The 16,720-nt window shown below is 40.0% G+C and overlaps 1 non-coding gene across 1 annotated transcript; it reads left to right on the top strand.

Moving 5' to 3' along the window:
* The first annotated feature begins 15,572 nt into the window (after positions 1–15,572).
* Positions 15,573–15,681, top strand: LOC141635471 (small nucleolar RNA R71). Its single transcript, XR_012540160.1, has one exon. It is a non-coding gene; the product is annotated as a small nucleolar RNA R71 (small nucleolar RNA).
* Positions 15,682–16,720: the final 1,039 nt, after the last annotated feature.

Below are 16,720 nucleotides of genomic sequence, written 5' to 3'. Positions count from 1 at the left end.
TTGACTATAATGCCAATATCCATGGAGATCTATCTCATTAGATCCGGATGTTTAAGATGCGCCATGTTACTCTCAAATATTCACCCGAGAATATTCCTAGTTACTAATATGTCAAACACATATTTAGACTAAGAAATATCACCTTAGCTACATTTCTAGTTACTAATATGTCAAGCACATATTCAGACTAAGAAACTCACTTTATCTCCCACTAAACTCCATGTATCATCATGGTACCTCAACAACTCGAGTAATACCATTATGATTTATGACATGATTTAACCCAAGGTTTCAACTCTTTGACGTATATAGATCACAAAAGGGATCTTTCAAGCATGCTAGGCTTCTTAGCATTGACAAGATCAACAAAAATTCACCGAAGGAGAAAGTTTCGTTATTCTTTTGCCGAATCTCATCCTCATGAGAGGCTATATTGCTAAGAACATACGAATTGATAAAGGCATTTGTGTTGTCATAAACTCTCTATAACCAACCCAAATTTTAAACATCTTATATGCAACCTTTACGACAAGATCAAGGTAACCTACCAAAGTATTCACCTTAAATCAAGTCTCGAAAACATCTCGTGTTTCCTTCCTTATCATATCTTGTGTAAGGAGACCAATTCAAATTGCATGGTGACACGCCATCACAAAGAGTTCATGCTATTGAAAAGCCTTTGATGAGGGTTTAAGATTCGTCACTTTTGAAAAGTAACGTAATATTATCGCAAAAGTATCTCCTTATAACCACTAAGCCTCAATAAAGAACATCTTCTTGCATTGTACTAAGTTTGTGGGTGTTGAACTTCCGCAAGTGCAAAATTTATCCCACTCTGTCTTCCAGAAAATTGAAAATCATTCTAGAAAGAAAACATTATGAGCCACAAAATCTTTGTTTTCGTTTTGGAGGAGTAAAAACCAAGTGGTTCAATTTTGGAAAACCCTCACAAATACATAAATTGGTTCTGAACATAAACATTTATGGTCCCAAATGTATAATAATGACAAGTTAGGGACCTTCAAAGTCATTACTTTGAATTTTCCGATCAACTTTTTGAACTTGTCGTAATTTTGGTTTACCACTTCATTTTGAAAATATTCCACGTTTCAAAAATCACTTTTATGTCTTATTAAATAGATACGAGGTTTTCATATCTACTTAACATTACGGTAAAAGTAACAAAGTATATATATAACCAACTGTCGGCCTTACACATCCGTATGTATATGGTCAATCACCTCACTATTGTGTTTCTTTTTTGCAAAAGAAAACATAATACATGCACACATACCACAAGATTCTCAATCAAATGGTTGTTCAATATGCCAATCTTTTATACGTTAAACGAATTTACTTGAGGTTTGATCAATCGGGCTCACTGGATTAGAGACTTTAAAATCTACAAGATAGTATAATATTTAGTTTTCGTGAAGAATGTAAAATTCCTCTAACTTGAGTGGTCAAAACCAACCACCAAGTTATCATAGGAGTAGGTACAACCTTTTGTTTTAAATCACATGAGTGATGCCTTCTATGTATAAACATAGATGATTACATTCATTTAAAACCAAATTTAGGTACATTTGTCCCTATCGAAATCATTGCTACTCTAGCATCATTTCGATACAAAAATGTCCTATGCTACACGTCGTACGTTTTATCAATTCATGTAAACGTCTTTACAAACAAATGACCCGCACTTGGTATCTCATACCAAGATAGTGGAACTAGCCTATCCATTGAGTAGATGTCTCTATCAACATTGTCCTATCACATACATCTAGGGTTGCTTCTTGTTAACTCCCACTCACTTTCACATTCCTTTTTGCTTCAACAAGCAAAAAATGAATCTCATGAAGACCTCTCTTCATGTCATTCGCGATAGTTTATACACTTAGTAAGAGTAAATTACTATAAAGTGAGTGCAACATGTAGCAAAGTCTCAACTTCTTGTGAAATTGGACTACCTAACCGTTCAATTGTCATCATATGCCTAAACTCTTTAGCGCATAAACAATCGATTTGGCCTTTCTTGAAGTGAGTCATTTGACGGTATCATATTGGAGTCTTCTTTGTGTTTTTGAAAACTCTTTTCGCAAACTTTTCAATTACTCTTGAGTAATTAAAACTAATATGTCATCATCATGACGGAGGTGTCACTTTCGAAATCAAGACTCTCTTGATAAAATTTGACTCCTTATTTTTAAACTCATAATAAGAGTTCGCAACATTAAACCCCTTTTTATAATATGTATGGATGTTAAGTTGTAAAATAATCGCAATAATTGTTGTAAGCTTATGTAGGTGAATTGGTAAATCATGTTACCAATCATTGCTACTGAATTCTTTCAAAGAAACCGCTTTCTATGAAAGAACGAAACAAGTATAATAATAAATAGAGGATTAAAGGAGGATGAAATGCGCGATGTCATACATTTATGAGAATGAACAAAAAATAGGAAAAATTAACATTCAATGTTCTAATTTTACTTGTGAAACAAGTTTTAACATTTATATAATGATCTCCCACTAAATTATAAAATTGATTCCAAGACCCGTCTTTTGACAAAAATAGGCATCGCTTGGGCGAAACATCCCATAATTATCAAAATTCAGTAAGTCAACGCTTGACTAATTCTACCATGAGAACTCTTGGTCGACGGATTTCAACAAACCCATCTACTAGCCCCGGTATACAAGACCGTCTTATACCCCGTTGAGTGCAACCAACTTTGGCCCGTGATAACCGTTTACGACCATACTTACCTGATGCGTGTCTTTTATATGATGTTTTACACCCTATTTTACACGCATTTCAGAGCTCAATTATGTAGTTTGTGCTACTATTTACCCCATTTCGTCTACTTTCTTATTTTTATGTAATATTGCAGATTTATGCGGAAATGAGTAGAAATTGAGCTAAATCCCTCCCCGAGTACCTTGCATTGCATTTGACATGAAGTATTTACACAAGAAACGAACTTGGTGCGCATTTCGAGGCCCGAAAAACAACTTTATGAAGAATTTAGAAGCGACTACCAGCTACAGTGGTCGATCGACTGACCTACATGGTCGATCGACCAGAGAACGAAGAACAAAAGCTGTTGTACAGCGTAGGTTGGTCGATCGACTGGTCCTTGTGGTCGATCGACCAGACCGTGATTCTGACGCAAGTTAAAAGATCGAGAATTAGAAAGCCCATTGTAATTTTGGTTAGGAGGATTAGGTTACGTGATAATTCCTTTATAACGTAACTCCTCCTCAGAAAGTTATCATCCAGTTTGATCATCAAGTCTTTATCAGTTAGTTAGGGAAATAATTAGGGTTTGCATTCAAGTTTAATCATTCAATACAATCGGTTTTGTTGGCTTATTTTCGTTCGTGCTTTCAAGGTTCTTCCTGCTTTCTACTGGCATTCCTTTGTTCTATAATTTCAATTTTTCTTTCATTCACTCATAGATTAGAATTGCTAGAACAATTTCCCGAAAGCCAATTTATCGATTTATGTTAGTTATCTATTTAGCTATTTCGATTAGGAATTCTATCGTTTTATTTATCAATTCCATTGCTGTTATTATTAATATCATGACTAGCTAAACCCCTTGTGCTAGGATGTAGGGAATCTGTACAGTAGGCGGCGTAGAATTGTATGACCTGAAATCGCGCCATGGTCGATCGACTGGCCTACTTGGTCGATCGACCGGCCACGTGAGATTACCTTCGTTTTAATTAATTTAATTTCTATATTTGACGAATCAAGTGCACGCGACTAGTTGAATGTTTAGGAATTGACCGACCCGATAAGATCGAAAGATAGGGGAGGGAAAAAGACTGCCTAATTGATACCGTCGTTTATTATCAAAGTTAAATTTATAATTTTCCAAACTACTACTATAGATAGTGATAGTAAGGGTCGAACCACAGAGAGACAAGATCAATTCTATTTGCTTATTTCAGTCCATAAAAGTAACAATTAATTGGGGGGGGGGGGGGGGGTTTGAAATTGATTGACTAATTTGACTAATTGCTAAAATAAGAATTTCTCAACAAGATAAAAAGAAGATCGGGAACTTCGGTTCACCATGGCTAAGATCAGGTCAGCAAAGTAGCAGAAGTCCTATAATACGGTCTCAGGGAGTATGAACAAGCATTTCGATCAATGCTCAAAATTACCTTACGGTCTTCTAATTCCCAAGAATTTCTCAAAGCTTTCGCTCAAGGGAAATTCCAATCTAATGATAATTTAAATTACTAATCTTTCAATCTAGTAAAAAGGTTTATCAAAAGACAACAAGATCGATACGGAGGAATTCATACTAACAAAGCAATCCTAATTTATGCCATGGCTCACCTCATTCCCAATCAAGGAAATTAGCTTCGCATAATCAAAACTAAAACAATTGCAAAATTGATAACAAGGAACAAGTTTGACATGATTGAATGAATTTAAGACAAAAGGGTAAGAACTTAATTGCTGAAATTAAATTGGTAAAAACAAGAATTGAAATAACAAGAAATTAAAGAAGGAAGAATTTGCATAAAACTTACTAATTAAAATGATGAACAAAGTAATTGAATTCGGGATTCGTCGTCCCTCTTTCTTGCCTCTAGACTAAATCTAAAACTAAGTTCCTAAATAATGAAAAACATAACCTAAAATTGTAGCTGCGTTCTACTGATAAGCGATGCCAAAAGTTAATTACAAATTGGGCTTTTAAAAGTCTAACACGAAGAATTAAACGCAGCTCGCAGACTGGTCGATCGACTGATCAGCATGGTCGATCGACTGGCCAATTCAGAACAGTAGCTTCTGCTGTACTTCAACGGTCGATTGACTGTACAGCATGGTCGATCGACTAGACTGAGCTGTGTAGTGGCTTCTTTCTCTCTTCAAATCAGCTCTTCACTCCAAGCACACATCTCGAGGTGAGTGAGTCCGAACTCCCTTCTTCCAAGCTTCCCAAAAGCTGCCTCCGGAGGACGATTTAGGCTTGATTTAGCTTACTTCCATTCATTCCTACAATGAATCATATAAAATGCAAAGTAAACCGTTTCGGGAGAAATAGTATCCTTAAGCTAGCAATTATGCATGGAAATACGTGCCAAAACCGCAAATAAAGTGTATAGAATATGCACGTATCAAATTTCCCCAAACCAAACCTTGCTTGTCCCCAAGCAAGCACTATGACCCATATAAAAACCTAATGGAAAGGAGTATATCTTAGAGCTAGCTACAAGTCAATGCCAAACCGTTTAATGCACATAGTCAACTACAGCAAAGCTCAAATCAAGTGAACAAACTTATGCATGTCATGGAATTAAATCCGGTGTTCGACCTTGCAAGACTCATAAATTTTGACTCTCCCGGGTCACTCTTCTCTTAGCAAAGCAAATGGTAAGAATATATGTAAAAGAGAGGGAAGAAAATACAGACTCTCACCTAAACTACGACCGACAAAACATGTATGCATGACTAGTATGAATAATGATTCTAGCTACCGTACACACGCATAACCACCGTCAAGGACTATTACATGCCGAACTATTGCAAAATTTGGATATGTGAGGCTAAGTGGGAAAGAAAGGGCAAAACAAGTATGGAAATGTGAAGGTAAGAGCCAAGCTAGTACCTAACAAACCATCAAAAACCGTATCCCGTTCCTCCAACTCGAAATATAAACCATGCCTTTAAAAGACTAAGCAACACAATATCCCAAAACAAACACCTCCAATTCATGAAATAAGCACATGAGGCGTGTTCTCAATTCAACCAAATTATTATTTTTTCAAATTTCTTATTATTCCTTTTTTTTTTCTTTCTTTTCATTCTATTTTTTTTCAACTTCTGAGCTGTGGTCGATCAACCAGTGATGGCAGTCGATCGACCACCCTGTGCATTCCAGTGCTCTATGCCCAGGTGAACATCCTCCTTTTTTCATTTTTCTGATTTCCGCCTTTGTTTTTCTTCAGGCTGACACTCTTGCAATTCCTCCACTTCTCATAAATACTCACTCCAACATTACAAAAACGAACCAAAACTGCTTATAATTCGAAAAATTCCTCTACTACTTCCTAGCTTGGCACAATGGTAGGCTAAGTATGGGATGTAGTTAAGGGCAACTGGCAGATATGGCTTATAGTGGAGTTAATGGGGTAAAATGAGAAAGGGGAAGATGCAATAGTTCTCAAAACATGCAATACCGACCACAAACCGATGCGTTTAGGCAATAAGCAATCAAAACTCATACACGTGCAAAACATGAAATGAAGGGAGTACTACTCTCAATCCTAAATTAACCGGTCATGAATGTCACCAGTTAAAGGCTCTGTATCTCAGAAAGTATAAGTAGTTTGCCAAGTCTAATTACCCGAAATGAATTCCATAACAAAATTTGAGAAATCACTTTTAATTCTCGCTAAGCAGCTGTGAAAAGGCAAGGAATGGCATATTTGACTAATAGTGCAAAATCATCATTAATAAACTCCAATCCGACTCCACTATTTTTTTTTTTTTTTTGAAATTAACACAAATGCAAGCTAAAATGAAGTTCAGAGACATAGACAGTTCAGGCATTCATGACCGGTTAATTTAGGATTTGCATTGAATACCTTAGTAGGATCTTGGGGGTAGTTCAGAGACATAGACAGTTCAGGCACCATCCTCTTTGCAAACACATTGGACTGACTCACCTTTGTTTTGCTGACGACCTGATCATGTTCTGTAAGGGGGATAGGAAGAGTATTGAATTATTATTGAATGCTTTTGGTTATTTCTCTAAGGCTTCAGGCTTTGCAAATGAACAAGGAGAAGTCTAATTTTTATTGTAATGGTATGACTGAGCAGATGGTTACTGAGATTGAGACTGAGACTGGTATGAAACCTGATAAGGTGCCTTTTAAGTATTTGGGGATCAATGTGTCTCCTAAAAGACTGTCAGTCTTGGAATGCCATTGTTTGGTAGAGAAAGTTGTTGAGAGAATAAGGGGATTAGGGGCTAGAAAGTTGGCTTATTCTGGTAGACTGGTTCTTGTGCAATCAGTCCTAAGTTCCCTCCATTCTTATTGGGCACGAATTTTTATCATTCCCAAAACTGTTATAGCCAAGGTTAAAGCAGTGTGCAGACGGTTTCTCTGGCATGGTACTGAGCATCAGGAAGGTCCTGCTCTGGTGGCTTGGGATGCTATATGTCGTCCATTTAATCAAGGAGGGCTTGGGATAAAGAACCTGTATGACTGGAACATTGCAGCACTAGGAAAGTACGTCTGGTGGATTGAGCAGAAAGCAGACCACTTGTGGGTCAAATGGGTGCATTCCATCTATATCAAAAGATGCACTTGGAAGGAGTATGAACCATCAATCAATAGTAGTTGGGCTTGGCGCAAAAATTGTCAAGTGAAGACTATTTTTCATCAATTATTTTATGGTAATGTGGGACAAATGACAGGGCAATATACCATTAAGCAGGGATACAAGTTTCTTCGACCTGATATTGAGAAAGTCAGATGGGCAGCATTGATGACAGTGCGGTGGATGGTGCCCAGGCATAGGTTCTGTATGTGGCTAATAGCTCAGGAGAGACTACTCACACAAGATAGGCTCATGAAAATGCAGATTATTACTGATAATCTCTGTTTCCTGTGTGGACTGGTTGAGGAGGATCATGAGCACCTATTTTTTAGGTGTGAATACAGTAGGAAATGCAGGGCTTTGGTCCACAGTTGGTGTCCTTTCCAGTTGCCTGCAGAGAAGTGTTGTGACTGGTGGATAAAATGGAGATCACGAAGTTTGGCAAGGAAACGAGTGATAGCAGTTGTAATGGCAGCATTGATGACGAACATTTGGTGGTGCAGGAACAAATGCAGGGTGGATATGCTACTGCTTAGACCTGAATGCTTAGTCAGACAGCTTCATAATGAAGTTCGGCTAAGGTTGAGTAGTATTAGAATTGGTAGCAAGAATAGTAAAGCTTTGGATTGGATTGATATAATTTGTAAGAATTAGGATAAGTGTAGTGCTTATCTTTCAACAATGATGTAATGGGCTTGGTTTAATTATTTAATGAGAAGCTTACCTTTCCCAAAAAAAAAGCTAAAATGCAGTAACCGTGTGACTGAAATGCAATAAAAAACAAATGCAGATGCAAAAGAAATATGCAAATACCCTCCCCAAACCAAAACGCACAATGCCCTAATTGTGCTCAGCAGCAAATCACCAGCAGAAATAGGGAAGAATAAAAGCATAATAAAATAAAAAGGAAACTAATAAAGAAGGTTCGGAAACTCACAAAAGACGACCTCCCCAAACCAGCCAAAAACAGGGGAGGTCACAAGCATCTAATCGCCACCATCGTACTCTTCACCACTAGACTCTCCGGACCCCGAGTCGCTCTCCTCCTCCGCAGCAGCAGCGGCAGTAGTAGTAGTAGTAGGAGGTCTCCTAGCAGGACGAGGGTAACCGCCCACCGGAGGGACAAAGAAGGACGGGTGAGTCCAGGCACCCTGTGGAAGCATCCCTCCCCGGGCGTACTCCTCGTAAACTGGGTACAGGGCCAAGGCCGTGTCAAGTCGGTGCTGGTCAAAGCTCCTGCACAACTCAGTCAACACACGTGACATCCCCCTTTGGTCCATGACCGGAGGGATAACAGTAGGTGGAGGGGGACGGAAAGTGACCGGGAAGCCGGTGGGAGCAGGAGTGGAGGGAGAGGGTGCCTGAGAAGAGGAGGCATGAGCTCTCCTCGAAGTGCTAACAGTAGTAGTACCCGCCATAATAGGGAGCCTGTAACTAGGCAAGGGCGGGCGAGCTGCCCCCGAAACAGTGGTGAGGGGCAGGATAGGAGGGTAGCCAAGGACGGGGATGGGGTCGCAGATGAAAGAATCGATCTTCCACCGTCTCCTACTATCGATCCAATTCACGGACTGCGCGTAGGCAAGATCCATGAAGCGTAGGTCAGGGTCTATAGGGGCCTCCTCTCGAGGGAAAAGTAGAACTAAACGGTTGGCGATACGCGTCACCAACCCGTCACAAGCAATAGTGGCCAAAGTGCCCTCACTTACAGTCTGAAAGTGAGCGGCAGTAAAATAAGCGATGTTATAGATACGGGCTATCCGACTTTCAATGTTCAGATAGCCCGCTTAAATCGACAATTCAATAGTATTCACATTATTCGACTCCTTACGGCCGAAAATGGTGTTACCCATTAGCCGTAGAAAATAACGAAGATGGGGTAAGTGGACGGAAGTGCCCGTCCTCTTAGGCCCGTAAAAGTCACTAATATATGACCACATGACTCGATGAACATCAGAAGTTTCCGAGGTTCTACCCTCAAAATAAAGACCCAAAAATCCAGCAAAGTCGGCTAATGTCAAGGAGTAGTTGACATTGAATAGCCGAAAAGAGATGCAAGCACTAGTCTTATTTTCCTCAAAAGAGGCCGAGTTAAAAGCATAAGACGAAAAGAACTCGAGGGTCAGAATGTAATACGTGAACTCAGCCATGTCCACAAGACCCGTCATTCCTGTCCCATTTAGCAGGGACACAACAGACTCAAAACAGCCTAATTTTTTTAAAGTAGGCTTGTGTAGAAAACGGGTGGCAGTAACTTTCATTTTCGCAGCAAAAAGAGCAAACTTAGCACGCTGAGTAGAAGTGGAAAAGATAATCTGCGGATAGTCAGGTAGACTATCCATGGTGTCCTCAATCATCAGCGGCGGACCCCGAGGTCGTTTGGCAGCTCTCTGACTCGACTGCCCTTCGTACATTTGCTGCTTTCCTTTAGTCATCTTTTTTACCTGCAAACAACAAATTAGCAACAAGCTTCCCATAACAATGTCAATTTATGAAAACCCGAAACAAAATCAGAAATTGAAAAACAAATTAGGGTTTCGAAATTTTGGGGAAAATGGCATTAAACACCTCCTAGTTGCTAATTAGTTTCGAAAATCAAGGGGGAAAGGGTAGAACAAGCAACTAAAGCATAAAATTGACAAGAAAACAATCCCCAAAATCGATTTTCCCATATCGATTTTTCCGACTCAAAGGCACAATGCTCGAAAATTTGGCATAAAACTTCAATACAAATCGAAAATAAAGGATGGAAATGAGATTAGAGCATACCTTTGACGAGAACTTGAAGATTTAAGCAAGAAAATTCGAGAATAAGACGGGATTTGCAGGGAAATCGCGAGAAAAGGGAAGAAAATAGGGTTTGCCTTTGATTTTCTGATTTTAGGAATATGAATGAATGAATGAGATAAGGAAGAAAACTCCCCTTATTAGAATGCATTCTGAACCCGCGCTGTGGTCAATCGACCACCTGACACGGTCGATCGACCAGTCTTCGTTTAAGACAGCTTCTGGACTTTTCCCTTCAGTCGATCGACTATATTGCCGAGTCGATCGACCAAGCTCCGTATACAGTAGCCTCTGACCTGTTCCTTTTCAGTCGATCGACTGAGTAACTTAGTCGATCGACTGCCAACGCTGGCAATTAAACTTAATATCGTCAGAAATTCATTTTGCCATCATAATTTCCCGTCTTTCTCTCACAAACATCCAGTAAACCACCTACGCACTTTGCATAAAATAAATTCCTGCAAAAATTATCAAAGGCGCACATATTTTCCAAACCAAGAAATTGCAAATTAAAAGAAAATAAATAAAACAAAAAACTCAAAATGCAAATTAAATGAAATAACAAAATAAAATTCCTAAATACAATTAATTACAGCCCGGGTTGCCTGCCGGTTAGCGCTGGTTTAAGAGGTCCTGCACGACCTTTTTACCTCACTTTGCATCATCTGATAACGGGTCGAAGTACAATACCTCGACTTTCCCAACAAATTCATCTGATCCGTGAAAATGCTTCACATATTGGCCATTAACTTTGAACTTTTCTCCAACAGAGGTCTCCAATTCAACTGATCCGAACTTTGTAACTGCTGTGACCGTATAGGGGCCAGTCCACCTGGATTTCAGCTTACCAGGAAATAAACGGATACGAGCGTTAAAAAGAAGTACCTTATCGCTAATATGGAACTCGTGCTTGATGATTCTCTTGTCGTGCCGGCGCTTTGTTTTCTCTTTGTAGATCCTTGCATTGTCATAGGCCAGCAGCCTAAATTCCTCCAACTCACTCAGTTGTGTCATGCGTTTCTCACGAGTGAGGTTAGTTTCCAAATTCAAATCACAAATAGCCCACCAAGACTTACGCTCTAACTCAACAGGCAAATGACATGTCTTACCATAAATCAATCGGTATGGTGACATCCCGATTGGCGTTTTAAACGCGGTCCTATAAGCCCATAAGACATTATCTAACTTAAGACTCCAATCTTTCCGTGATTTAGAAACAACTTTAGCTAAAACTTCTTTCAGTTCCCTGTTAGAAATCTTAACCTGACCACTAGTTTGGGGATGATACCCCAAACCTCTACGATGTTGGACACCGAATTTAGTCAATAAAGCACTAAGTTATTTCTCTTTAAAATGCATTCCCCCATCTCTAATGAAAACCCGAGGGACACCAAAACGAGGGAAAATAATCTTTCTAAACAGTTTAATCACGGCTTTTGCATCGCCATGGGGAGTAGCAATAGCTTCCACCCATGTGGACACATAATCTACAGCTACGAGGATATATTTATTACCTTGACTGCTCGGAAAAGGTCCTTGATAATCAATGCCCCAGACATCGAAAATCTCAACCTCAAGAATGCCTACCTGTGGCATCTCATGTCTCTTGGAAATATTCCCCGATCTTTGACAAGCGTCGCACTCAGCAACAAAATTGCGACTATCTGCATGCAAAGTTGGCCAATAGAAACCAGATTGGAGTACCTTAGCTACAGTCCTTGACGGACCATGATGACCACCATAAGCAGAAGAGTGGCAAGCTTCTAGGAAATCCGTCACCTCCCATTGAGGAACGCATCCCCGAATGAGACCGTCTGCGCATTCCTTGAAAACATAAGGATCATCCCAAAAGTATTGTCTAGCATCATAAGCAAACCGCTTCTTCTGCTGCCAAGAAAGCTCGGGTGGTATCTTACTCCGTCACAAAGAAAAGTTAGCAAAATCAGCAAACCACGGAGGTGGATAAGACCCTGAAGTAGTAATAGCTAACAGACTCTCATCAGGAAAAGAATCATTAATAGGTAACGAATCCTCCCTTTCTGTCAGCTGCAGGCGATATAATTGGTCAGCCACCACATTATCTGCCTCTTTCTTATCTTTGATCTCCAAATCAAACTCCTGCAAAAGGAGTATCCACCTCAAAAGCCTCGGCTTCGCATCCTTCTTGAGAAAGAGTGTCTTCAGCGCTGCATGGTCAGTATAAACAGTGACCTTAGAACCTAACAAATAAGACCGAAATTTGTTTAAGGCAAAAACTACAACTAGAAACTCTTTCTCAGTGGTATAATAATTGACTTGAGCCTCATCCAGAGTTCGGCTCGCATAGTGGATGGCATTCAAAGCTTTGTTCTTTCGCTGTCCCAAAACTGCACCGATCGCATAATCGTTGGCATCACACATAATCTCAAATGGGAGATACCAATCAGGCGGCTGAATGATTGGTACAGAAACTAGAGCCTCCTTTAACCTGTTAAAAGCGGAAAGCCACTAATCACTAAATTCAAAGACAGCATCCTTAAGGAGCAATTGTGTAAGTGGTTTAGCAATTTTTGAAAAATCCTTAATGAAACGCCGATAAAAACCAGTGTGACCAAGGAAACTCCTCACTCCTTTAACATTCACGGGAGGAGGCAATTGCTCAATCACCTGCACTTTTGCTTTGTCAACATGTATAACTTTATCAGATATTAGATGCTTTAACACAACTCCCTCATTGACCATAAACTGACACTTTTCCCAGTTTAAAACAAGATTAACATCAATACAACGCTGCATGACTTTATCAAGGTTAGCTAAACAACGATCAAAGTCACTACCATAAACTGAGAAATCATCCATAAATACCTCCATAATATTCTCTATATAATCAGAAAAAATCCCCATCATGCACCTCTGAAAGGTAGCAGGGGCGTTACACAATCCGAAAGGCATTCTACGATATGCAAAAACACCCTGTGGACAGGTAAAACTGGTCTTACTCTGATCATCCCGATGAATAGGGATCTGAAAGAACCCTGAATATCCGTCTAGAAAACAGAAAAATTTGTTAGAAGCAAGTCTTTTAGTCATTTGGTCAACAAATGGGAGAGGGAAATGGTCTTTCTTGGTGGCGGCATTTAACTGTCTATAATCAATGCACATCCGCCACCCTGTGACAACTCGTGTCGGTATTAATTCATTTTTCTCATTTTTAACCACAGTAGTCCCTTCTTTCTTCGGAACTACCTGAACTGGGCTAACCCACTTGGAGTTGTCAACTATATATATAATACCTGCATCGAGTAGTTTCATCACCTCAGCCATAACAACTTCCTGCATCTTCGGGTTCAACTTGCGTTGACCATGTCTGTAAGGCTTGTGGCCTTCCTCCAGCTCTATCCTATGCATACAAACATCAGGGCTGATGCCCTTAATGTCATCCAAAGAGTAACCTAGAGCCTTCCTGTTTTTCTTAAGCACACACATCAAAGCAGACAACTGGTCATCATTAAGCTTAGCACTAACAATAGCTGGGTACTGCTCCGTATCATCTAGAGAAACATACTTAAGATTGGGAGGAAGTGGCTTACGGTCAGGTACCTTTACCTCTACAGCACAGACAGAATCAGCTTTAATGGAATAGCAGGTGTTTACCAAATTCTCGTTTGCCAGGCTCAAGAGCATCTCATCTTTTTCCTCTGTGAGCTCGTAGCTTTCCATTGAGGCTACCAAAGCATCTGGCTCCTCAGCATTCTCCACTATATTACCTGCACACTCATCTAAACGGGTTAGATCAGCTAAGGGATCATTGGCTAAGGATTCCCTCCAATTACAAGTAACAGCCCTGTCAACAATATCAATGGAATAACACGTATCATCATCAGCAGGTTCAGTCGCCTTGCGAGCAAGACTGAACTCAATGGTGTCATCCCTTACCTCTAAGGTTATGATTCCACGTTTGACATCTATTACAGCCCCAGCTGTATGTAAAAATGGTCTACCTAAAATAATAGGTATTTGTCTGTCCTCAGCAATGTCTAAAACGACGAAATCGACATGAATAAAAAACTTACCCACTCGAATGGGTACATCCTCTAGAACTCCTATAGGTCTCTGAGTCGATCTATTTGCCATTTGAACGGTAATATTGGTCACCTTGAGTCTACCAATATTTAACCTTTCGCAAACAGAATATGGCATGACACTGACACTAGCCCCTAAATCACAAAGGGCCTTTCGAATTTCGTGGTTACCTATAGTGCAAGGAATTGAAAAACTACCCGGGTCCTTTAATTTAAGTGGTATATTAATTTGTGAAAGAGCATTGCATTCTTCCACAAAAGCAACATTACCATCATCACGAGAATTTCTCTTACGATTTAAAATGTCTTTCATAAATTTTGCGTAAGAGGGTACCTGGGTAATTAGATCAGTGAAAGGAATTCTTACCTCAAAATTTTGGACCATCTCCAAAAACTTACCAAACTTGCGCTCCATCTTAGTGTTCTTTAAACGCTCCGGATACGGGACTGCAACACTGGCCGTAGGATCAGTAACCTTCGGCTTCCGTAAGTTTAAAACCTCCGTCAAATCATCAATAAGTGTAGAATCATGCAAACTAGTTGACGGATTTGCATCCTACACTGGAATCCCGGTCGATCGACCATTGGTCACAGTCGATCGACCAAACTGGTTGGGTGTGAACAGTTCCTCGACAGAGACTTCTTCGTCAGGAGTCTCAGTCGATCGACTGTTGGTGTCAGTCGATCGACTGCTTATGCTGGGCGTGAATAGTTTCTGATCAGAAACTTTTTCATCTGACGCTCCAGTCGATCGACTGATAGTAGTGGTCGATCGACTAGAAGTACTGGCAATTGAGCTCGTTTTTGCACCAGAAATTAAACTAGCTTCTTCATCATTTCCCAAGTATCCTCTTGGCTTGTCGGGACCTTCATAAGAGAGGCCACTTCTGAGATTAATGGCATTAATCGTTTCAATTAGCCCTTCACATTTGCTTGAAGAATTGGCGACTTGCTTAGCCTCTATTTTCTCCAACTGCTTCACAAAATTCTTTGAGGAGTCAATCCCGGCTGGTTCTATATTCGCCACTTGAACCAAAAGAGTTTGGACCATTTCTCTCAACTTCGCGGTCTCATCTGGATTATGGACAGGAGTTTCAACTCTTTCCTTGGAAACTTCAGAGGCCTTGAGCTTCTCGAGACAGGCAGTAATAGAAGTAATGAGTGTCACAACGGTACTCATTTCATCACTTTGCTTTCGTGAATTTCCACGTGAACTCCCAAACTCAGCTCTATGGACCGCCATCTCCTCAATAGTGTTCCAACCTCTATTCTAACCGGTATTGTTTTGGAACCTACCATTCGCAACAAGGGTCCGGATGACCTTGTAATCATCATATAAAGCATTGTAGAATAAGTTGCAAAGATACCACTGCTGGAAACCATGGTGAGGGACAACTCGGACCAAACTTTTGAAACGTCCCCATGCCTCACAAAAACCCTCATCAGCTTCTTGCTGGAAATTTGTAATTTTACTCATTAAGGCATCAGTCTTTGAAAGCGGGAAGTACTTCTTGTAGAAGTCTAATGCTAGAGATGTCCAATCTGTGACTCCAGCAGGTACCCTATCAAGGTAGCGGTACCAATCTCGCACCGAATCCTTCAAGGAGTATAAGAACATCACCCCCTTTACTTCATCCTGAGTCACCCCAGCTGGTATATGTATGGAACAGCAGTAGTCTGTGAAAATTTCCATATGCTTCAAGGGGTCCTCATCCGGCACACCAGCAAACTGATTTCGCTCCACTAGATCGATATAAGAGGAACGAAATTCGAAGTTACCGGTACTGGGGCTAGGTAAAACGTGCCCCTTTGGAAGGTGGTGCTCCTTTGGCTGAAGATTATCATATATTGTAGCCATATTCGCAGAACTGAGAGTACTCAAGCCTTCCTCTCAAAAACCTGTCTTCTAACTGTGCAAAAGCAAAACTAGAAGCAAAGGTGAGCAACGGCCTCAAGGAACCAAAGTTCCTTGAGACAAGAAAAATAAACTAAAAATAAAGCAAACAGAATTACTCCGTCTCCCCGGCAACGACGCCAAATTTTGATACCGTCGTTTAGTATCAAAGTTAAATTTATAATTTTCCAAACTACTACTATATATAGTGATAGTAAGGGTCGAACCACAGAGAGACAAGATCAATTCTATTTGCTTATTTCAGTCCATAAAAGTAACAATTATTGGGGGGGGGGGGGTTTAAATTGGTTGACTAATTTGACTAATTGCTAAAATAAGAATTTCTCAACAAGATAAAAAGAAGATCGGGAACTTCGGTTCACCATGGCTAAGATCAGGTCAGCAAAGTAGCAGAAGTCCTATAATACGGTCTCAGGGAGTATGAACAAGCCTTTCGATCAATGCTCAAAATTACCTTACGGTCTTCTAATTCCCAAGAATTTCTCAAAGCTTTCGCTCAAGGGAAATTCCAATCTAATGATAATTTTAATTACTAATCTTTCAATCTAGTAAAAAGGTTTATCAAAAGACAACAAGATCGATACGGAGGAATTCATACTAACAAAGCAG

Source organism: Silene latifolia, chromosome Y, assembly GCF_048544455.1.
Source record: "Silene latifolia isolate original U9 population chromosome Y, ASM4854445v1, whole genome shotgun sequence".
In the NCBI taxonomy this organism is placed as follows: domain Eukaryota; kingdom Viridiplantae; phylum Streptophyta; class Magnoliopsida; order Caryophyllales; family Caryophyllaceae; genus Silene; species Silene latifolia.
This window is presented reverse-complemented; position numbering and strand designations above follow the sequence as displayed.